Genomic DNA, 23,950 nt, shown 5'->3' with positions numbered 1-23,950 from the left:
GGGTTCCAGAGAAAACGACTGAGTCCGACATTGTCTTTGCATATGTACAAAGTGACTCAACATTAATTTTAGTGATCTCCGATTTACGTATTCAGGGATGAAATGCCATGACATTGGAAAGAATTCTGTCTTCTCCCATAGCAGCCACACCCACACTTTGTGGCCTTCTGGAAGGCATAGGGCGATTATGGCAAGCCATTTTAACATTGAATAATTTGATTGGATACTTATTGCAGATATCCGTAGTTTAATTTTCCCAGTCAAAATGAACGTTGCAGATATCCACAATGAAATTCTTACCATCCACAGTTGTTATTTTAGATGTCCACAATGTGATTCCTCCTAGGATGAAGGATTGCCATTCATGAGTATTGGGCTTTGAATTTAAGATGTCCACAATGTCATTTTTGCTATACAGAATTACATTCTAGATATCTGCGATAGAATTCCTATTAGGAAGATCTAATTATGGACATCCATAATTTGCATAATGACTAGTAAAAATGCAATTTCAGATATCTTCAACTAGAATGACGATTAGAAACAATGCAATTGCAGGTATCCACAAACATATTGTAGATATCTGTTTTTTTTATTTTGGTGACCGTGTTCTTGTCTTTGTCTCAAACGTTGAAAGTGTGATTTTGGTTACCTCAAAAAGTCTTGTATATCGTTCAGTAGCATCTTGCCAACCAACCCTTACAGAAAAATCACATGAATATGATGTAATATAAGATAATGGTCATCTGTGTTATTTTTCATGAGTTATTCTGTGTGTGACACACCCTGAGACACCAGTCATTGTCCCTCCTATGAAGGTGCTCATTGGCTCAGTTTTTTCTTCAACTAGCAACACACTGTTGATGATGGTAGCTCCAGATGTGTGAATCACTGGACACATCTGGGCAGTAAGTGGGCAATTGAGAGGCTGGATCAGGCTGTTCACAAAGTGAGGGGAGAGTTGAGCAATGTTATGTATTATCTTCAGTGTTGGGCAAGTTCCTTCCAAAATGTAATACATTATAGATTACAAGTTACTGTCTTTTGAGAATATTTAGTTATATTACAATATTGCATTGCAATGCGTTACACTACTTTTGAGTTACTTTCACCAAAATAACAGCAGAAGTTTGACTTTGCAGCTAGTTTGTGAATTTCACCACCGGATCAAAAAAGTCCCCTCTTTATCCTCCTCTTTATTCATAATGTTTTGTATAATTAATATGAATATGCAAAGTAACTAAAGCTATGAAAATAGATAGGTAAAACATACAATTGGCAAGTAGGACAAAATGATAATGATAAGAAGAAATTATAATTATATATATTTATAAAATAAAGTACCTTACAGTTGTATTGAAATGCAGCATTGTTGTAAAATGTTTGTTTAAAGCACTTGAATAAGAAATTCATGTTCCACAGTCAACAGGAAATGGTCAATTAAACGGGCAGTGGTGGCCTAGAGGTTAGAGAAGAGAGCTCAGTTCAATCCCCAGACCAACAGGATAAAATCTGGGAGGGAAAGTGAAAGAGCAGTGCTTGTCCATTTCCAGCACTGAGGTGCCCTTGAGCATGGCCCTTAACCCCAACCGCTCCAGTGGAGCTGCTCAGTGAAGGCAGATCAGACTGTGGGTGTACTGGGCAGCTTCCAGGTATGAATGTGGACTGTGTGAATGTGATCAGGTTTCTGCTTTCCAGTGAATAAATAAAGGTTAAATAAAATTAAAGATGTGTGTGATTGAAACTCACTATTTACATTATTTACAGTACTTGATTTCCAGCTGATATTTGAAAACACTTTTATTTTGAGGCAGCAGTGTGAATGTCACAGGTGGTGAACACACACACACACACACACACACACACACACACACACACACACACACACACACACACACACACACACACACACACACACACACACTGGCTTGATGGTGTTTTAAACCCCCAACATTTCCTTCCAGGCAGGGCTGCCATTGACTTCAAGGCACCTAATCCATAACTTAACCCTAACTATAACCATAACCATAACCATAACCATAACCATAACCATAACCATTGCCTAATCAACTTCAAGGCACCGAACTCTAACCTTAACCCTAACCATAACCATAAGCATGGCCTAATCCTAGTGTCTTCTAGGCAGCGCTGCTTGGAAGTTGAAGTTGGGGGCTTAAAACACTGATAAATCAACACACACACACACACACACACACACACACACACACACACATGCAAACACACACAAACACACCATCTTTCAACTAATTCAATTGCCACCTTATCATTGCCTAATTTCCCATATAAAGCAGGGAAATTGGACCAGTGTAACAGCACTAGTGTATCTAGTGTAATTGCTAATTTACCTTCAGTTAATGTGCTGGGAAACAGCAGAAGCTGCGTATGACCTGACCCAAAGATAGAGGAGTGTAAAAAAAAACCTGGTGAAAACTCTACATTAAAATATACCAGGGCTGTAGTTTTTCTATGGTCTCAGACTTGTCTCGGACTGTCTGGTATTTGGACTCAGACCTGTCTAGGTCTCGGCCACTGGTCTTGCCAAATATGGCTTTTGGTCTCGACCGAGTCCAGGTGTCTTTATTATGTTTATAATAATATTGGAGGGTAAGTGAAGCACAGCTTGGACGGGGATGATGTTTGGCCTTTCACAAGTTTAGCTAACGCTACGCCGACGTTTGCTAATGTTAGCACAACAGCATTAGCCTAGCCTGCTAGGTAAATATTAAAACTGCCTTTGAAGTTTCCTATATCTGCATCCACGTTGTCAACATATGACCTGTGGTGTTAGTACTTTTGTACCATCATTTTATTGAATGAAATATCAAGCTTCGCTCCTACGAGATCCTACGAGAACCTGTCGTGATGTTGGAAATGGAGACACACATATCATGCCTTAGCTAGCTAAGTTTCAAGAGGGCAGATCCCTGATGACATTGTTTTACAAATCTTTTATTGAGTCTGTCTTTACTTTTTCATGTATTTGCGGGAATGCTTCACTTAGTTTAAAACGGAAAAAACACATTAGCAATGGTAAATGAAGTTAGTAGCAAAATCATTGGGATTCAGCAGATGAAACCAACTGAACTGTACAATAGACATGTGCTTAAAAAGGCAGAATCCATCACGTCGGATATTTCTCACCCCCTGCATGCAGAGTTTAAGTTGCTGCCCTCTGGTTCCCGCTTCAGTCAGCCACCAGCCAAAACAAATAGAAATAAATTCTCTTTCGTACCCTCTGCTATAACTCTGTAAAGAATAGGTAACGTCTGCACATAAGGCACATTTTAACTTCAACTTTTAATGCTGTTGTATTCAATTACTCATTTGGTCTGACCCTGTATTTTTAATCGACTGTCTATCATTATCCTCTTTGTTGTCATGTACTGTGTGTCAACTTCTTTGCTACTGCAGCAAAACCAATTGCCCCTCTGGGACAAATAAAGGTCTTGAACTTGAACTTTTGGAGGCTACAACAGTGTACAAATACTTGTACTGTTGAGTATACTGTGAAAAATGGTTCTCATGAATTTCTCAGCCAATCATAACTGTAAAAAATTGATTTTGCTCCAGCTCCTTGAGTACAATCTGTGTGTGTGTGTGTGTGTGTGTGTGGTGTGTGTGTGTGTGTGTGTGTGTGTGTGTGTGTGCGTGTGTATGCGTGTGTGTGTGTGTGTGTGTGTGTGACCCTACCTGGTCCTTCTCTAAACAACTTCCTGATGGATTTATTTTAAAATTGTCTCAAATAAAAAGAACATTGTTGTTTAACCAAATGTTTTCTGAAAATACATGTCTTTCCTATTTACCCACATCCAAATAACAATATAATACCATATTTCTTTAGGGAAGGCGTAAACCAACCACTGGGGCACACACTGTAATAAGCTAAATTGTCATTTAGTCATTTAGTCATTTTAGTCATATTGTCAAATGCTCAGTACTAGTACCTACTGTAGCAGCGTTAATAGTAGTAGTAGTAGATTGGTGTTTGTACCAGTTCTTACACCGCTATCATGAGATATCACCATATGTCATTATGTTTTCTTTAGATTAGATAATGTGACATCAAGGGGAATGGATAAACTTACAAATCCTGGGTGTTGTGACACTATTTTTGCTTTTATATCAACAAATAACCCAAAATGATTGTCTTGATACTGTCAAGCCTTTTTTTGTTGTCCTGGACTCGGTCTTGACTCTGACTTAAATCTCTTTGGACTCGGTCCTGACTTGGTCTTGACTAGTCCTAGTCTTGGACTCGACAAAGGTGGTCTCGACTACAACACTGACATATACACAATAAGCTTTCCAGATGCATTTCAGTACTGAATCAAAAGGCAAAACATATTCAGGAACAAAAATGACTCATTCTTTAATGTCACTGGCATTACCATATTTAAATTACTGTGCGGAGGTTAAGGGCAATACTTACAAATGCACACTATCATCACTATCCATATTGCGAAAAAGAGCCATAATAATAATTTATAGAGAGCACTGAAATTCACTATTTTATTCAAAAACATTGAAATTCACTGATCTGGTTCATTTTCAAACAGCTCAAATATTGCATGAAGAAATAAACAACCTACTCCCTGGCAATATTCAAAAATATTTTTTTTTTAATAGAGATGGGGTAAAACTTGAACGGGGATACCTAAAACATATTTGTGCCAATACAACATAAACAAGTTTTTGTATTTCTACATGCTGAGTGAAGCTGTGGAACGGACGGAGTGCATCGTTAAAGCAACGTCTAAGCATGACTCAGTTCAAAAAGCAGTACATAAATGCAGTACATAAATATGTTTTTCACAAGTTACAGGGAAGAGGAAGGGCTTTTACCAGGTGATTCATTATTATTTTTTTATTATTATTTGTTCAGTGGTCAAATGTAAATATGTTTTCTTTTTTTGGTGTGTGGGTATATATATATATTATATATATATATATATATATATATTATATATATATATATATATATATAGAATATGTATCTATCTATCTATATATATATACTGTATATATCTATATCTATATCTATATCTAATTATATATATATAGTATATATATATACTGTATATGTCGCAAATTGTAAAGAATGAGTTAAGATAAGATATGATAGAAATATTAGCCATTATGATTATTACTGAGTTGTGTAAAAGGGTTAGGATTAAATAAGTACTGTGCTTTTTCCTATTCGTTTTTGGACAAATACTTTTATTTATTTTCCATTTTTTGGTCTTTTAGATTCTATGGTATTATTTTTATTATTACATGTTCAAAATGATTTTGAGGTATATATTTTGGTATGCAAAAAATGTGGAAGGATAGATTGTGGCAGGATGCGGTGATGGAGATCAGAGTGAGGCAGGAAGGCTTGTTTTCTCAGAGTTTCAGTACCTGTCATGGAGTTAAGTCTAACTAAAAGAAACACACACACACACACACACCACACACACACACACACACACACACACACACACACACACACACACACACACACACTTCTTTGCCTTATCTCTCTGCCCTGTTCCTCATCTTTCTCATTCTTTCGATAATAAGCCCCAGCTTGCTTTGTGATGTGTTCAGCGACATTAGTGTGTGACTCTCTTCTTCCCTCTTTACCACACACACTCCGCTTAGTGTTTGTAAAGGCATTAATGGATGCATCCAGACCAATTTCTACTATGACATGTACAGTGCAGTGTTTATGTGTGTTTTTGCTCACTCGCTGGCTTGCACCATGAACCAGCTCCACAGTGTTAGAAGGGAGGACTGGAGGATACTGTAAAACACTGACACACACACGCATATAGCTTGGTTTCCTTCTCTTCTCTCTAATGCTCCGTGCTCCTCCTCTATCTCTCTTTCTCAGTCTCTCTCTCTCTCTCTCTCTCTCTCTCTCCCTCCATCTCAATCTCTTGCTCAGAGCAGTTCGTTCGGCAGAGCAGTATAACAGAGTAGAGTGTGTGTGCGTCCAGAGCAGCGATAGCAGTAAAAACGAAGAGCGAGATAGACAGATAACCAGATAGAAAGGGAGAGAGAGAGAGACATCCAGAGGCAGAACTGAGCAGACTGAAAGAAAGCAACACTCCCCTCCACCGTGAGTACTGTAGTGTTATGCACTATACATGCTTTTCTCCATTCACTCACTATTGAGGGAGCTGTTTCCTAACTAACTGAACTGGGTTGTGTGATACACAGTAGACAGTTGTACACTGTACAGTATCCAGTACAGTAAACAGCAGGAATAAGGTAGAAATGCATGGGAAGATGCATGGGATCACTTTCAAATTGTTGGCTGGATTCATATTGTAATCTTCAGTGGGAAGCTGCAGAGTGTGCTGTGTGTATTTGTGTACACACATTTATAGATGTGTAAAAGTGTAGTAAAGGTGGGTATGGAACTGACTCATACATAGAGAAAGGAGTTCATGAGCGCTTACAAAACCTGTGCCTAAACACAAATTGTAATATGCTTTTAATGCAAATGCAAATTTCTTTTTAATGTATTTTGCGTGTGTGTTTGTGTGTGTGATTTTGTTTGTTGTTGTTGCAACTTTAGCGTTTCTGGTTGTGGTTACACTGTCCTAAAGGTAATTCTTAATTTTATGTGGGAAAAGTGTTGCAATTTCATTGGAACTACATTACATACATCATACTAGATGGACTGCTGGAATGCACAAGGTTTTTTCATTAGATATATGTAGACTTTTCACACTACATGAGCAGCGGATGAACAGACAAACCGCTGTCGAGAGAATTCCACAGTGTGTTGTGATTTACTTTTTTGTCCTTTAGCCATCTGCTCTTTATTTTGCCGTTGCACACATAAGTATATTAGTCATATTTTATTTGTAATTCCTTTTTTCACATGCAGGTCTGATGTATTTTCTGAACTAAAAACAGTGCCACGCTTTTTGAGTGGTATTTCCCAGCACTGTTGTCTAGAAATCCCCCCCCCCCCCCCCATTCACAACCACAAAAAGCTGAAGAAAAGCTGAAATCAGCTACTCTCTCCACAGTAAGATAAGTTTTGTTCATTTTAGTGTTTCCGCTTGTCTCAAATACTGTTAGGACTGGAGGATATATCAGAGGCACATTGTAAAGTGCAGTGTTGATGCTGAGGACAGCAGAGAAAAGAGGTAAGGGGGGTTAGCGAGGAGGGATTATGATAACCTCTTAAAAAGAGGGATTATGATAAATGCTGCCATGCGTTCTTCTTTTCCCCTTTCTCACTCAAAGTAATTATTTCTGGAAAGCCACTTTCTTTCTTTGGCTTCTCTGTGGCTTTGTCAGCTCTGTTTCCTTTGTCAGACGCCTCAAATTCAAAATCAAGTATACTAAAATGCACGCAGAATTGTGAAAATTGTTTTAGAACGCTATGTGCCAACATGGGATCTCTTTTCACATATACAATGAGTGATTGTTATCTGTTCATAACAATTGCAGTTGCCCAGATTTGTTTAATATCAGTTTATTTGTTTGAACTGTTCTGTCATTGTAATGTATACATTTTCAGCGTGTAAGCCACTTTCTCCTGTGTAAGAATATGTTTCTTCACATAAAATCAAAGCATATTCCTTTCAAAAATGTATTTCCAGCTGCCAGTAGTGTGAACGTTTGTTGAGCAAGTATGAGGCAAATGCACAAGTGACTTTTATGAGGATCTGCACGGATGTGTGTGTGTGTGTGTGTGGTGTGTGTGTGTGTGTGTGTGTGTGTGTGTGTGTGTGTGTGTGTGTGTGTGTGTGTGTGTGTGTGAATATGTCTTCCTGGAGGATCAAGGAATGTATGTTGGAGGCCGCCAGGCTCTGAAGGGAAGTGTCAAGGGTAGGATATCTGTGGCTTTTTTTCGGGATTTACTCTCACAATAAGGATTTAGTGGGTGACACTTGGGCAGGGTGTGTCTACATCAAAGGGGCTTCTCAGCATGGAGCAAGCATTAACACATCAGGAAACACTGCTGCTGTTGCTGCTGCTGCTGCTGCTGCAGTGTGGAGGCAGAGCTGGGAGAAAGTTGGCTTTTTTGTTTTTTATTCTTTTTACAAAAGACAATGTCCAGGCAGTGTGTGTAATGAGTGTGGGCATATCTGAACACTGTCAGGTCCATGCAAGTGTGTGTTCATGCTATGTATGTGCAGTTGTAAGGTTCTGTAGTGATCTTAGCGTGTAGGGTGGAAGAATTTGCCTACAGATCCCCCATGGATTCTTGTTTTATACAGGGAGATACACAGGCTTTAAGGACTTGTATAAGCAAACATGTGTGGCTTCATTTTCCAACATTTTTCAACCTTGCCACAATTTACAGATTTTGTCAAGAAGAGAAGAACAAAAAAGAAAAAATTCAGTTGGAAAAATGTGGCTGTCCGCTTAGAATGAAAACATATGGAGAATAAACCTCCACATATATAAATCTCTCCTTTGCTGACATTTTCATCATCATCACCCAATAATTTCTACAATAACAATTCATTCAGAATGACATATTTCATTAACATCCATTTTCATTAGAGAATTCATTCATTACACTTTACCCTATAACTGCTTCTGTAATTTATCACACACACTCACACATTCACTTTCCTGATTGTCAGACGCCATTCAGAAAGTTTCCCCATCTGAAACCAGCTCCCCTCATGCATACAAAACACCACTTTGAGGTTTCTTAAACAATTCCACTGCGTCTTTTGGGTAGAATTAATACAGTATTTCACACCCCGCCTAATCTCTTTAAGCAGTGTTGTTATCACAACCCGTGATGAATTGTATTACTACTGTAGCTTGTTGCACCTACAAGATGTTCTTAGAGAGCATCGTTGGAGGTTTAAAAGTGAATTTACTTCTGTAGAGTGAGAGTGTGTGTTGGTATTGTCTGCAGTGTTGTACTGACAGCAAAGATAAGTCTTTTTGTCCCGAGGCCTAATCCCTCCTCTACACGAGAATGAGAGATGGATAGAGAAAAAGATGGGAGACAGTGAGAGAGAGCGACATTGGTGTTGAGCACAGTCACGAGTCTGTGAGAAAATGTGTGTGTTGTCGTGTGTTTGTGAAGACAACGCAGCGGAGGAGGCTTTCAGAAGGGAGCGAGAGCGGGATTTGCATGTGAACAAGGGCTTTAACGGAGCCGTGAACCGTTAATGCGCATTCAGAGAGGTTTTGTAGTGCATGGCCGGAGTTGTTCAGAAACAGGTGTTCTGCAAATCACAGCAAACACACTCTCTTCCAAAATATTTTCCTCAGCAGTTTCATTCTCTGAATTCTCTGGCACCGTTCGCTTCGCCAGCGCTTTCAGTAGGGCTTGGGCTCTTGTTCAGGGAAAAAAGTATTTGGAAAATGTCAAAAAAAAGACTGCATTCATCTTGTTTTGTCCTTTTAAAGCCGTGGGGACATAATGGACTCTGGCACACGGCATCCAGCACTTTATTTGAACAGTAAACACCATTTGTGGTTTTAGACCCTCTTTAGGGGGGCTCAAGTCCTCTTAAAATTTATAATAATATAACACCATTTTTTTTCATCAATTTAACTGCTTCAAGTTAGAGTTTGCGAACTTGTCTGTTAGTGACAGAAGACAAACAATTAACTCAACACTTTTGCAAAGCACTGTACCCGCATCACATTCTAATTAGGGGCTGAGCCCCCCTACAGGCCTGATCCTAGAATTGCCCCTGGTTAACACAAATCTTATTCTATTTTCATATTAGAGATGTGATGGGGTTAAAACACATACCACAGCATATCACAAAGAACACGCTTCCATTCCATTTGTGATAATCTTCTAAATGGGACATCATCTTTGTCTGTATTTTTAGAGATTGGCGGTGCCATTACCTCAAATATTGAAACTAAGCGGCTGCAGTGGAAGAGTGCAGAACAGTGAATGGATGGATGAATGAGCTGTTCCAGTGATAGAGGGAGCTTGGAAAATATGGCTGTAAATTGCCAGCTGAACATACGAGTTCAGCTCATTTTGACAAGTCATGTTCCCCCGGTATATTATAAAGATTTACTGAAAGTCACTTTTTGTGCAGGAGTGCACTCTGATATGCAGAGGGTCAGCAGAAAATCTCATAGTACCCTTTATTTTAAAGCTCTACATTTGATTCACTCTGTCTTAGCTTGTTTGGTAATAATTTGTTCTCGCAATACCGTAATTACAGGTCACCAGTGTGTGTCCAGGACATCCTCTACATTGACATCAAGTAAAAATTCACATTAGGTGCAGTATTCTAATCCTTTCTTTTAGGAAAAGAAGTCTGCAAAGTTCCAGCCTTCCGTGCGATGATTTTAGGGAGAGCATTTGTAGAACTTTGTTCATTCTCATTTACATTGCACATTAGGTCATTGTTGGTCAGTTTCAAAATACTTTCACTTAGATTTTTCAGAATGTAACTCCAAGTTGTTGCAGTTCATACAGGTCACTGACAAAATTGACATCAAGTGAGGCCTTAGATCAGTGGTGTAGTCTACGTGATGCGCAGATATACGCAGTATACCCTTTAACCCTTTAAGAAAGATTTAGGATTCACATGTTCCCTCTTAAAAAGCCCTATAACATACTTTCCATTATATTTTTGATATATTTTGAATTGTCATCTGTGTTTTTCTTCTTCACATGCTTCTCATTCTGCAAATGAAGGTATTTTCATGGTAAATTGGTGCATTAAAGTGTATCCGAATACAGGAAATGAAGTCGTTGAAGCTCAAAACTTCCCTGGGGAAGGACACCCAGACCCCCCACTATGGTATGGCCACCCCCTTCCTCCAAAGGCAGATTCCGGGTATACGGTACAGTATACCCACTACAATACATTAGACTACACCACTGCCTTAGGTCTTTTACAGTAATGTTTATTTAATAAAAATTATATAATGATTCCACTTTGGTTGTAATATAAATGCATATGATTTTTTTTCTTTTGAGGAAGTTATTTTTACATAATAATAGTTGCTTAAAGCCATGCAGATTAATAAACCTTGAGCAAAATTGGTGGCTTTTGATTAAGTCTATCTGCATGGCCTTTAGCCATGTTACTCACATTTATAGCATTCATGATTTTTAATTCATGTCTAACATTGTTTAATTGACATTTATTTATACGAATCAAAGAATTGTGTAAGGCTGGGATGCTGCTCGCTGTGGCTCATAGTTTTTAAAGATAATTTTCAGATGAAATGCCCTCAGAGTGGTTCATTTTAGACATTGGAGTTTTGAACCAACCAAAATGTGTCTGCAGCACACAGTATTGCGTAAACTGTCAAGTAGTCCTACTGAAAGTGTGCATCAAATCTCATTATCTCAAATAGTTTCAGAATCTTGTGACATTCTTTAACCCTTGTGTTGTCCTCCCGGGGCAAAAATGGACTAACATTTGACATTTTCGTCTCTTTTTCAGACTTTTTTAAAGTAAGTTCCACTAACCCCACCTCACTACCACTAGTTTTACAGCACTTTTTTGGAATTAATGCTCAAAGACCCTCATTTATATAGATTTATACCTAATATTTGAGATTAAAAAAAGCTGGAATTGTGAATTATTTTGACTAATAGTTAAGATCAGAGGAACGTACAGATAAGTTTAGTCAGGAATGAAAGTGATCAATTCTATTTGCAAAAGAACGTTGTATAGAATCCAGTCAATTTTTTTGCAATAATTTGATTAAAAAGAAACACATATTTTAGATACAGACATTTTTTAAAGGGGTCAAATTTGACCTGATGACAACAGAAGGGTTAATCATAATTTTGCTCATTTTAAATTGTATTTAAGGAAGTATTTGGAGTATTTCTTACAGTATTTACATATTCCTTAAAGTACAGTATTGTAAATAAATATTATTACTGTAGATTTGTCTGTCTACATGTCTACAACTCTTCACTAAAAGTATTAGCAATCTAGCATGATATGCAAACTTAGAGTGTGAATGATGTAATGTACAGTCTAAATGACATAATTAGGGCGTCTGGTCTACCAGCTGAGCCACCCAGGCGCCCTAACTATGTCATTTAGACTGTACATTACATCATTCACATATGCAGAGGCTCAGTCCTCAAAGCAGTGGCTAATGGTTGGAGTCCAACCTGCAGCCATTTGTTGCATGCTCCCCCCCCCTCCCCCCTTTCCTGTCTACAGCTACCCTGCTAAAATGCCCAACAAATTATCTTAAATTAAATAATTAATTAAAATAATCATTAGTGTGAAATCATGACCGAAAGAACAAGATCCAGGGTACAAGCTGCCAAAATGGATTTCCTCTGGAGGGTGCCTGGCGTCTCCCTTAGAGATAGGGTGAGAAGCACAGTCATCCGAGAGGAGCTCGGAGTGGAGCCGCTGCTCCTTCACGTAGAAAGGAGCCAGTTGAGGTGGTTTGGGCATCTTGTAAGGATGCCTCCTGGGGGCCTCCCTAGGGAGATGTTCAAGTCACGTCCAGCTGGGAGGAGGCCTCGGGGAAGACCCAGGACTAGGTGGAGAGATTATATCTCCAACCTGGCCTGGGAACGCCTCAGGATCCCCCAGTCGGAGCTGGTTGATGTGGCTCGGGAAAGGAAAGTTTGGGGTTCCCTGCTGGAGCTGCTGTCCCTGTGACCCGATACCGGATAAGCGGATGAAGATGGATGGATGGATTAATGTGAAATCGTTTACACAAATAAAACTACAAGTGTATTTGGGGTCACATGTTTAGTCTCAACTTTACATCAGCATCTCAGTAATAATGTTCAACATCTTTTGGGTGATTGTGAAATAATAATTTATTTGACCAGTGGGTAACTATTGAAGACCAGATGGGTCATAATTATATTAGTGTAATAGATAATAAAACAAATTTATAAATAAATACATTGACAAAAACATATATTAAGAAATAAGGAAAAATAATAAGGAAATAAAAATACATAATAAATATATATATATATAATTAATAGGCAATGATATAAAACAAAAGGAAATCAAATGTAAATTAATTTCTCATCAGCTACACTCCCTTATCCTTAACCTGATTGCGGGGGGGGGGGGGGGGGGGGGTACTGGTGCCGTTCCCCGCTGACATTGGGTGAGAGGGCCATTCATATAGTACTAATCACCAATTAACCTAATTAACGTAACCTACATGTGTTTGGACTGTCAATCAAAATCCATTTAATACATTTGCTGTTTTAATGAATTCCAAGGATATTATTTGAAAGCTTGTTTTTGAATACACTCTAGATTGTTTTTCTCCTGTGGAGGCCACTTTTATTCATATCATGGCTAAATATATCTATTTCAGCCTGACGCTTGTCAATGAACCTCTGGGGCGGGATCAACAATCATGGTTGCTCTGCCTTTCGCACAATGAGACATGGAAAGAAGATATATCAACCACGGTTTTACAATAGCTGTTTAATTTATCTGTTTTCTTAACCAGTTATTTCTTCTGGGTTTGCAGTGCCTATGAATTTATAACTTAAGATAAAAGGAAAATCCACTGATTGAATCCTGCGTGTGTGTGTGTGTGTCTGTAGAGAGAGAGAGAGGGAGAGAGAGCATTTCAGAGAGGCTTACGCCCTGGTAAGAGATGTTTGGCTCATGGCCACAGACATCCTCATTAGGCTTGCCTCACATTTTGCTCCATATTTAAATGTTTGTCTGTGTATACTGTTACTGCATACATCACAGCCAAAGTAAAAGCAATGGACATTACAAGTGCTGACCTCCTCTTGTGCTTGTGTGTTTGCGTGTGTGTGTGTGTGAGAGAGAGAGAGAGAGATGAATGGTACTCTGAAGGATCCACTTGATTATGTTCAATGGAGAGCTTTCTCCCCTCAGCCTTATTTATGTCTGCACACTGCAGCCTCGACACACACCTATAAATCTGTTCCTGCCGCAGACCACACACACACACACACACACACACACACACACACACACACTCACATCTCTGACCCCCATATTTGCTGTCATTCCTCTCACCCTCTTTTAAAGTTATCACTGTATTTTTCTCAAACATTTGCAAACGCTCATCTGCATCAGGGGTTTTAGCCTTCCAGCATTTATATGCACCCAGTGACTTTGAAATTCGAGGGTGGGGTGGAAACAGGGAGTGGGTTTATTTACAGTCTGACTGAAACCAATCAAATCTAGTTGTGAGATGAACGCAAAACTAAGGTTGCAGTCACACATGCATATTCCCCCTATACGCTTAGCCAGCAGATTCCTCTTCTCTTTTTGTAGCTGTAGCCTGAGGCCAGAACTGCAGGGTTTCATCACCCGCACCCTCTAACGCTTCACCTATGTAAGTTTCTTCTCAAACAGAGGCTCCTGAGGAGAAGGATGGAGGGGGGGGGGGGGGTTGAGAAATTGAAAATCAATCATGTGATCTGAAAATAAGAGAAAAGGTTGAGCGAGTGAAAAGAGACATTTTGGAGGAAAAAAAACCCTGCTGTAAGGGATGGCAGGTTGTATAGAGATAAGCTGACTGTAACAGTGCAGTTATAGACAGTGTACAACAAGAAAAAGTAATTATATCTTTAGTCCATTTCTGCGACGTTTCCTTTGCGGGAGACTCACTCATTTTCAGCCAGATGTCCTTCATCTTCCGCTTTCTTTGTGTTGGCATTCTAAACTCCCATTGATTCAGGAAACATCCTCCGAGTTAGAACCGACAAACAAATGAATGCATCATCTTTTATTTATTTTTTGTAAATTCTCATCACACACTCTACAGCTATTTTAATTGCAGAGCTTGCCTTCCTACATACACATCTTCCACCAAGTTCCTTCCTGAGGCTAATTTGCAGAGACACCGTACCTATGTCCGTCTCTCAGCTCTGCCCAAGATGATTGTGATTGGTAAACACTTGAAAATATATGCTTTTCTCGCTTACATTTTTACCCCAAACAAAGTGATGCAGTTCCCACATCCTTTGGTCCTCTGGGATGTTCCTGAGTTCATTGGGAAGTTAACATTCTCAATTTTCGGTTCATAGTGTCAGTGTGACACTAGGCCTTACTGACACAGAGCTACAGAGGTTAGAACAGAGAATTTCTATTTCCGTTTAAGTAAATCATCTGTAAAATTATTGAAAAACACTACTTTACGCATATTTCATGGTCTACATACAAAACTAGTACCCTAGCCACATGTCTCAACTTAAAACTGAAAAAAATCCAGAAGAAAATGACTCAGAAAATGGATTATATATGAATTTATTTCTACAGATATGTCTGTGCGTTTTTCTTATTTCCTTTCAGAAAAAAAGCCCAAAAAGTGCAAAATACAAAACTTCTCAAATAAAAAAACACATCCACATTACTCACACACATACTTGAAATAACGACATGCACACATCTGTAGAAAGAAGTTATTATAAATTGATGAAATGGTGAAATGCAATGACCAAGGCCTTATTTTTGCTTTGACACAGCTGGAGCCATCACAGGGTTAACATTTTCTGGTCAAGTTTGGTATCAATCAACTCGTCTTCTTATTGGCTAAACAGGGAGGCCGGTTTCATAACATCTAGTTTTAACGGGAAGGAATAGCTGTCAATCTTGCGACTTGATTGGCATCCATAAGGGACAACTCAGGTTATAGTACACGGATTGGCTTACATGACCTGTCAATCAAATCCTTAGACTTCCGAGAATCCAACTGTTTGCAAAGATGCAATGTGGCAGCCTCCAGGCAGACGGCAGTAGCAATCAAAATCCAGAAATGATGGACTGTTCAGATTTGTTTACGAGGAAACTTGGCCAGAATCTACAAGACTGTGAGGGGACCAGCTCATTTTGGATTAAAAGGATTGGATGTACTTATTCTTTGAACTGTTGGCAATGTAGGAAAAAAAAGTTTATGGCGATCTTTCAACACAGTGAATAAAGACACGAGGAAACAGGTAGGGATACTCGCTCGACTTTAGACACTAGCAGTGCAGAATCTTTCTGTTTCTTTACTTCATAACATGATTATAACCGCTATAAATCATCTTATGTTTTGTGTGTGGGCTTAATGGAATCATGAGACTTTAAGCTTTCAAATGATGTGCTGCATGAGCATGTTTATGAAGATTTAATGCTTGCAATTTATAGGTGAAGACAATGTTGTCTCTTAAAATGGAGAAAACGGCCCATCAGCGGGGCCGTACCGGTGTTGTGTGCCTTCTGGTTTTTCCACTTACTGGTTTCCGAGCCTGTAAACCTATCAACGGCTACCCACGTCGACAGATTCGCTACAAATTCACAAACATTTTACTTGTCTTTGCATGTCGCACACATTATATAAGTTTAATATAAACTGTACTGAACTGAGCTGAATATCTGAGCCCGACAATACAATAACATTGCACAGGGGGAAAATTGTGTTTTAAAAGAAATTACGATGATCCGTGTCGCGCTGGGTTCGAAACTTCTTCAGCAAAAATGATAGCATAAGAGTCCACTGTACCGTCCACTACACCATCACACCATACACGTTTCTGGTTATTTTCTCTCAGTAGAAAAAGAATTACAATTTAACCGAGCAACTTGAAACAACTGGTTACCTTGATTTAGGCTTAAAATCATAATTAAATTGTGCACTATAACCTCCTGCGACACTTCTGCGCTATCCGTGGACAAGGACTTGTCACAACAGGCAGCACACGGTTTGTAAAACAATCGGTCTAAAACAACTGGTTACAAAATAAAGTTTTTACCAGAAACATGTATGGTGTGATGGAGTAGTGGACGGTGCAGTGACTCTTATGCTATTATTTTTGCTCAAGAAGGTTTGAACCCAGCACGACACGGATCATCGTAATTTATTTTAAAACACAATTTTCCCGCTGTACAATGTTATTGTAGTGTCGGACTCATATATTCAGTTCAGTTCAGTACAGTTTATATTGAGGTGCGACATGCAAAGGTAAGTAAAATGTTTGTGAATTTGTAGAGAATCTGACGACGTGGGTAGCCGTTGATATGTTTACACGGCATCCGGACAGGCTCGGAAACCAGTAGGTGGAAAAACCAGAAGGCACACAACACCGGCAGAGAGGGTTAAAGAAATGCCAAACAGCTTTTTTTACCTTAACAAATGTTGTGTGGACTAGCCAGACCTTCCGCCGCAGTGCGCAATGCAAGACTATTCTTTACCAGTTTAATAATTAAATTCTGAAACTTCAAAAAATCCTTGAACTAACTGTTAACTATCTGTTGTGCTACAATGAACAAATTTGAATCAAGTTTCATTGCTAATTTTTAGCACATGCCAAGCAGCAAAGAGAGGCCATCTCAAATTTGAAAATTCCACACTCAGATCTTGTAAGATCATGTCCCTGACTTGCACATGACTTACAACATGGTGCCTACCAGCTGCAACACAGTGTTTTTTAGTGGAATAGAGTTCCAACTCAAACCACTCAAAAAAGTTCTTTGTGCATGTAGGAACAGTCTGCTGTTTTAATTACACTCCTCTATGTTGAAGACACAATCTGTGATTTAGGCTGATAAAACAGATGTTTGAATTTTACACAAACATCTTGCCTCAAGCAACTCTAAGATCCTTTAAGAAGTGCCAGCTGGGGTATAGATATTTGACTCTCTCCCTATCCAAAACTATCTCCATCTCTTTCCATCTGTGGCTGTGCAGCAGTCCGTGAGTCAGGCTACCTAAAGTTAAAAAAACCTGTCAATGGATGCTGTTGTAAATCCTGTCAACCCGGCTCACGCTCACTGTACTGTTGCAAAATGGAGAAAAGTCAGAAACACACACATTCAAAGCAGTGGCACACACATTCTTGGCTAGGATTCACTTAACTGTTGTCGTCTGGTTATAGTGCTGTCTGACACTAGACGAAAGAGTGAAGGAAGTGCGTGAGAATGCTTTTATTCAGCTTTCAATTGTTATGGAAATTAATGATTCTACAGCACTAACTTTTTTTGGGGGTGATAGAATACAATATATGCATTGCACAAAATGTTATAGTGGGGAGGGGCAATGGATAGCAGGTAAATATACAGTCAAATGTACAGTTGTCTCTCTATCAGTGGTGCCCGCATAAATTGCATCATTGGTACCCAGAGAATTTCCAGTGAGTAATGGATACTTTCCAATTGAATAGTTTAGCAAAGACGCATAAACTGTGGCATTCTTGAAAAGTGTGTAAAGCTCTGCCCCAATTGCATTCAGATACTAATCTGTTGTGAGTATGCTATGTTGTAAGCGTGTTGTAGTTCCCACCTCAGAAAAGAAAAAAAAATACTTAAAGATACTTAAAGATCCCATGGCATAAAAGTTTCACTTTATGAGTTGCTTTAAACATTAATATGCGTTCTCCCAGCCTGCATATGGTCCCCTAGTGGCTAGAAATGTTGATAGGTGTAAACCAAGCACTGGGTATTCTGCTCGGCCCTTGAAAAAATGAAAGCTCAGATGGGCTGATCTGGAATCATGCCCCTTATGAGGTCATAAGGGGGAAGGTTACCTCCCCTTTCTCTGCTTTCCGCGCCCATAGAATTTGGCCCACCCGTCAGAAAGACATCATGGCTTTCAAATGTGCAAAGTGGCAGTTGGTCAAGGCCACAACCCCAGCCTCTACCTTGCCCCCCCTTTCCTCCTCAAAAACTACAGACTCAGAAATGACACATACTAAGGAAAGCTCATTGTGGGACTGGATCTAGTGGCTGAAATTCTGTAATTTTGGGAAAGAGATTTCAGATACAGTGTTGGGGGACCACTAAGGTCTAGATAAAAGAGACTTCAGATACAGTATTAGGGGACCACTAAGGTCTATATAAAAGAGACTTCAGATACAGTTTTAGGGGACCACTAAGGTCTATATAAAAGAGACTCTATACACGGTATTAGGGGACCACTAAGGTCTATATAAAAGAGACTCCATATATGGTATTAGGGGACCACTAAGGTCTATATAAAAGAGACTTCAGATACAGTATTAGGGGACCACTAAGGTCTATTCAAAAGAGACTTCAGATACCTATTCCTATTTTTGCACTCTGCCCTCTTCCTTCACCACCATTACATACACTCTACTCCCCATTTTTCCTATCCATCGCTGTCTTTTTCTTCCTCACCATGCACCATGGTCACCCTCAAACCCCCCACCACCACCACCACCACCGAACCCCCCCACCCACACACACACACACACACACACACCCTCTTCCGGCCGATTTTCCTCGCTCGATGGTGGGGTATATGACAGGCCTGCTGCTGGGAGATAGCACGATTGAATGCGAGTCCCTGGGATGGGAGGAGGAGGAGGGCAAAGTTGTATTAGCTGGTGAAAAAGGGTTGGCACCAGGCTTTGACAAGGAGAGGAGGAGAGGGGGTGGTTGGGATCTTGGGGAGAGAGAGAGAGAGAGAGAGCCAGGCATTGGGGCTTAGGGCGAGCCAGGCACATTGACACTACTACCTCAGAGAGAGTGAGGATGAGTTGGAGCAAAGACAGTGTGAAAAGCTTGTATCTCCAAAATGTCAACTCTTCTAAAACTTTTGGCATGATATGCAGTTTTGTTTTCAGCTACAATTTTGAGGATGGGTTTATAGCTTTGTTAGAGTTTCATAAGAACAAAAAGATTAATGATGTTGATGTTGATTGATGATGATCATGTTTAATGGGAAATGGAAAATCTGTTTTCTCGTACGGTCAATGGACAGCCGAGTGAAGTGTATAATAAATTAATAAATGACGGCATGCGATTAATGCAGTTAAAATAAATGAACGCGTTATGATCGTCCCTTCATCGCATCGCAATTATTGCGTTAATGCTGACAGCCCTAGTAAAAACACAAAAAATATAGTTACATGCCAAGTTGCTTAAAAATGAATGGCAGGGTGACGATGCATGTCAACATTAAGAGTGTTTCAAGACTTGAAAATACTCAGAACCAGTGAGGTTGATTATTATCTGGTAACGGGTCAGACAGAGAAGGAGAGAGAGTAAGACAGAAAGTGTAGCACAAAGAGGTAGGAGTACAGGGGGTCGTCAGATTACTTTAAAGGGCTTAAGAGTTGACATCTATGGGAAAGGACAGCTGACCCCTCTTATATAGAAAAAGAGAGTAGAGAAGGTGGTAGAAGGAGGGGAGGAGAGGGTAGAGCATGAGATGGAATGGAGTAATATCAGTGCTATAAAAAGTCCATCCAATTTAACCATTTCAAGCTCAATCTTCTCTTTGTCTGCTTGTGTGTGTTTCTGAGTGCAGCCTCACGGCAGCTTAGAGGTGAGACTTTATTAGTTAGCTTTGTTCTGTGTCAGTGTGGTAATGTCACACGTCCTTGCTATATTGTGTAGTGTATTTTCATTTTTACATGTGTATGTTTTACTTTTATTATTACATGGCCAACTGTTAACAAGGGTGAAATCAATGACAAACGTACAGTAAAAATGACACCTGCAGATCAGAATGTGAATTAAAATGGACATTGCAAACAATGGGCAGTTGATCTAATGAATGTTACTGAATGAGTCACTGAATGAGTTACTGAATAGTGGATGACAACAACTCAACGCAACAGTTAATGCTAAACAAGGATATGGGTTGAAAGAGAGGACAGAATGAAGAAAACAAAAATATTTGCAAAATCACAATTATTATAGATGAGTTCAAAGTTCAAGTTGGTGGTTAAGTACAAGTTTGTGTTTACTATGAACAATCCAGACAAATATTATATTATTAGTATAGTATATATAGTATCTGTAACAGAAGAATATTATGACTGAAAGTAGGTTTCAAGTGGCTGATATAAAGACCAGTGTTAAAAACGGTATAGTGATGGGTGTGTGTGTATACATGTATAGGTATATGCAGAAAATAAATTGAAAGAAATGATAAGTTCCAAAAAATGAATTTATTTACAAAGTTTTTTTTGCTATATCCATCCATGAGTACTGTATGTGTTGCAGTTCGTTTTCTGAGAAATAAAAGGAGGACATAAAGGGCTTCTAAGCCTTCTTGGTTTATATATTTTTTGTAATTGCCAGTTTGACCCTAACCCCAGCCAACTATTATCAAGATTAACTGCCTTACTGTTGCTGTGGCTTGCCAGGTAATGTTTGAATTTTTTTGCTTTGTCTATTGACGTGTCTACAACTCTATTAACTATTAGTCACCTCCAACTGTAATTGGGCACGCCTGAGCGAGGGTAGAAAAAGGTAAGGGTTAGGACTGCCAAGGATTTGGATTGAGATCTCACTAGAGTGGGCTGCTTTAAGGCATAACTTTGCTATTGGGTCAATAAATATACTGTGAGTCCCGCAATTACTGTAAGGGTGGAGTCAACAAATGAAATTGAAACGAAGATTAAAGCCGGTCATGTGTTGGCACATGCACAGTCCCACGCTAAGCTTGTGTCTGTATCTGTAGAACTCCCTTCACAAAAACAAAAAATAAAAACGTGGAGTCTAAATTAAAAATGTACAGTACATGTGTCAAATGTGTGTGTGTGTGTGTGTCCACAGAGAAAGGTGGAAACAAAGCTACATTTCCTCCTACAATAAGCACATCTATAGATATTAGAATTAAGTTCTTTACAACAATTTAATGGAAACCGCACATTTTTGATACACTTTCTGGCCACACTAAAATGCAACATCTACTTGGAGAAAATAGTGTTGGCACTATAGAAGCAGCAAGATTTGTAAATGCATGCCACAGCCTAAAGGTGCTGACACACTAGGCAGATGAGAAAGAACTGCTTGCAATGAAGGCAGACTGTAGCTTTGCCTCACATCGCCTGTGTCATGCCCAAAAAATTGCACCTGGACACACCACAAAGACTATAGTCGACGGCCAACTGGGACATACCAACTAGCACACACGTTCTGCACCTGTGTGGGAAGAAAATAAATCTTCATGCCATCAGGCTGTGGTAATCTATTCAATAACAGCCTGGGGTAAGCAAAGACTAGGATTGCCATTATTAGTTATAAATCGACCTGCGACTAGGGATAAATGATACCATAGTATCGGCTGGGACACAGAAGCTCCATAGTTACCAGGCATTGAGCGCCTGGCGTTTAGTCGTGGAGCAACCGCCGGTCTATTCACATAAGGGATCGCAGTGAGACCCCACAGATCCAAGTGAGTATGCATGCGTTGCTTACCGCCTGAAAAGACCTTAAAGCTTTAGTGCGTAACTTTTTGATATTAATGAACGTCCATTACATTCAAGCCATTGCCATATGAGTTGCTACAAAGCTAATGAAGACTATCAGCTCCACACAACTCTCTCTGGATTTCTCAGTATGGCTAATATTTGGAAAATTTGTGTCGACTTTTGCACGCAGAAAATCAAGTGAAAATAATTATCTCTTCTGAAGAGTCCATCATGTATTTAGGGTCGGGGGTGGTGCGCGATCACAGAAAGATTGTATCATGTGGACGCGCTGACTGTTTGTTGTCATTACTTAGAAGTCCTCATGGGGGAGATATCCTCATCTAAGTAAAGTTAGAAGCTCTTGTTATTATTATTATTATTATTATTATTATTTTGTCCACCTCTTGCACATTCTCACAGCCTTCAACATTCAGTTACTTGGCTCCTGCTGCCATCAGTCTGGCTGAAGGTTTGTGGTGTCACTCCACTGAATTGTTGTTGTCGGTGGGAGCTGCAGCCCCCTGTTGTCCAATCAGGACACATTAGTTTGCGGCCCCTCAATCTGCCAGAGCTGCACCTAAGGGAGCCCAGGGGAAATGTCCCATACTGTATCTAAATGCTAATCAGTGATCATGCCATTAATGAACACAGAAAAAGCTCACCCACAACCCTCTGCTTCGTATGCTCTCAGTAGCGTGTCGGGACAAGGACAGAGCTGTTGTAGGCTCATGGGCTGTGAATATTTTCGACTTATACTAACAAGTATTCATCTTTTAATTTGATAATTTTCCTCTTTTTTTTATCCTAACTTTTTCTATTTGTTCTTTATGATTAAAAACAAAACACAACTATATTCAATTCACAATCAATTAAAACAGCATTAAATCCTTAGATCTGAGAGGCTGGAATCAGTTTGTCTAATCTACGCATTTTTGTTTGATGAATAGCTTAAGTTATTATGAAAATTGTTGTTAATTATTTCTGTTGATTGAATAATCAAGTAAACGTTTCAGCTTTCCATTTAACGTGTTGATTAGAGAAGGTTTGTACAAATCTTCCCTGGCAGCAGATGTTAACGTGTTGATGGCCTGGCCAGAGGAAGCCTGACTGCAGAGTTATTCCACTCGATGATAGAGAGTGTCAAAAGGAGCATTAATTTAGATGAAATGTGATCATTTGATGATGGGAACGGAGTGTGGAGTGAGATCCAAGTGAGAGTGTGTAAGAATTGAATAAGCAAATCACAGGCAAAGACGAAGAGGAAGTGTGTGTGTGTGTGTGTGTGTGTGTGTGTGTGTGTGTGTGTGCGCGCGCATGTGTTCGCGTGCGCGCATGTGTGTGTGTGTGTGTGTGAGTGTGTGTGTGTGTGTGCGCGCGCGTGTGTGTGTGCGCGTGCGATCACAGTCCCCATATGGCAGTCAGTGGGATACTTCCTGTTTTGGGTGGCATGCAAGGGACCCACTCTTATCTTAGAGCATTGGTGTGTTGGTTTAAGAGTTTCTACAGTTTTAGGTGTGTGTCATGTGTAGGTTAGACCATCATTTTTATTATGATAACATTGTACTAACCAAGTTTTTTTTTTTTTTTTTTGACTTTCGATATTTTTGATATTTTCCATTCTTATCTTATATTTTTGTGTCAACACTGTAAAGGGATTGCTTCAATCTCATTGCACAGGTACTGTGTACTTGTGTACAATGACAATGAAGGCTTTCTGTTTTCTATTTCTAAGTTAGTAGATGAAATGTCTGGCAACAATTCACTACACAAACTAGCAGTAGCAGTCCGTAGGGAGTTGCGTTGAGAAACGGTGGGTCACTGGTTCAAGTCCCGGTGCAGATC

At 39.5% G+C, this 23,950-nt stretch overlaps 1 protein-coding gene and 1 long non-coding RNA gene across 7 annotated transcripts in view; one reads left to right on the top strand and one right to left on the bottom strand.

Annotated features, from left to right (window-relative positions):
• Positions 1-5,949: 5,949 nt before the first annotated feature.
• The window catches only part of LOC116704612 (RNA binding protein fox-1 homolog 3-like), a 751,296-nt gene continuing 733,295 nt past the window's right edge, over positions 5,950-23,950 (top strand). For 5 of the 6 annotated variants that reach the window (XM_032540217.1, XM_032540219.1, XM_032540215.1 and 2 more), the window contains exon 1: positions 5,950-6,124. The gene's annotated coding sequence lies outside the window, so the exon portion shown is untranslated. The remainder of the gene's footprint in view (positions 6,125-23,950) is intronic. The other variant, XM_032540214.1, reaches the window with a different exon arrangement.
• On the bottom strand, positions 7,823-17,035 carry LOC116704652 (uncharacterized). The gene is made up of 3 exons (XR_004335742.1): positions 16,973-17,035; positions 11,447-11,451; positions 7,823-7,833 (listed from the first exon to the last, which is right to left on the bottom strand). It is a non-coding gene; the product is annotated as an uncharacterized LOC116704652 (long non-coding RNA).

This window comes from Etheostoma spectabile, chromosome 16 (assembly GCF_008692095.1).
Source record: "Etheostoma spectabile isolate EspeVRDwgs_2016 chromosome 16, UIUC_Espe_1.0, whole genome shotgun sequence".
Lineage (NCBI taxonomy): Eukaryota > Metazoa > Chordata > Actinopteri > Perciformes > Percidae > Etheostoma > Etheostoma spectabile.
The sequence above is the reverse complement of the archived record's forward strand: the minus strand, read 5'-3'. Positions and strand labels throughout refer to the sequence as shown.